Raw genomic sequence first — 1,430 nt, 5'->3', positions numbered from 1 at the left:
TGTCGTGGTAAGGTTTTACCACCCCGGATTCGTTGATCAACTTCGACACCATCAAGAAGAACTTTCACAAAGTATAAAGAAAAGACAAAAGTCGTTGCTCGAGTTCACCTGTGCACAGGGAGGATCCAGCGGCGAGTCAGAGGATCGACTGCTGAATTATGCTCTCTCCACAAACTCAGGCTCGTTTTATTGACACACATATCCAGGGGTGGTACATATCAAGCGATACAGACTTCATTTGTTCTACACACACACATACATTCTTTTTGGCAACTACATCTACACCGTTGGTTTCTCATCCCGTTCTTATCGCACCCAGCTGTTGTTGTGACCTTGTGTTCTAACTATGAACCCAGCCATTGTCAAATTGTGTTCTAAAAGTTTCTGTTTTCCATCACACCAAAGACTCCTCTTGTCACAACAAACCTTGGGTTTGACTCAACCTTGCAGCTCCTTTTCTCTACATCTGCATATTTTCAGTTTTAGCTTTAAGCAGCATTTTATGTTCAAGCTGGTTATATGTTTTAGCCCACCTTTATAATTCCTTAAACATGAATATATATATCAAGCTGGTTATATGTTTATCCACAAATGATAGATTAGTTCACAGTGAAAGATTAGTTTGCATAGTAATTAGATCGTAGTGAAAGATTAGTTCACAGTGAAAGATTAGTTAGCAGAGAGTGATTAGTTCGCAGTGAGTGATTTGTGAGTGATTCGTGAGTTCAATATGAATAAATATTTAATATGACTCGGTAGTCACGAGTCACGAATCTTTCATATGACTCGGGAGTCACGACTCATGAAAGATTTGTTCATTTTGAATGAATCACTCGCGAACGACACATCACTACTCGGGTCTCTGTTGCTCTCATTCATCTTCACATTGTGGTGTATTTTTCTTTATGTTTTCACATGGATTTAATTGCTTATGGCATTTTGTGTACTTTGTAGACTTTGTCAGCGGAAGCAAACCATGTTGCCTTCAGTATTTAGTATCTGAGAACTGCAACCTTCTTTACAACGCCCACAATAGGGCTAACTGCTTCAGAGCAGTTATACTCCATGGCGTGTGTGGCCATAGCAACCGAGTCAGCGTCACGGTCGGTCGACTTTGGCACAGTCGGCTTCGTGAAACCGGGAAGTCAGAGTTCTTTCTAATACTTAGTTAAATAACTCTAAGTCCGCTTCATGAAACGGACCCCTAAACAATTCTACAGTAGGAGAAATATTTGTCTTGCAAGGCCAAAGGACAACAGGGAGGTGGGATAAATAAGTGTGGACAGACAGCAGCAGACTCCAGGACGAAGCTGAATATCTCGACAAAATTAGAGTTTTATAATTAAAGATATAGGAAGCTGAGGCGACGGATCAGACAAATAGCGGTTCAACCCCCCCCCCCCCTCGATTAAGCAAAAAACACACAAACG

The sequence above is a fragment of the Cynoglossus semilaevis genome, chromosome W (assembly GCF_000523025.1).
Source record: "Cynoglossus semilaevis isolate Cse_v1.0 chromosome W, Cse_v1.0, whole genome shotgun sequence".
NCBI lineage: Eukaryota > Metazoa > Chordata > Actinopteri > Pleuronectiformes > Cynoglossidae > Cynoglossus > Cynoglossus semilaevis.
The sequence above is the reverse complement of the archived record's forward strand: the minus strand, read 5'-3'. Positions refer to the sequence as shown.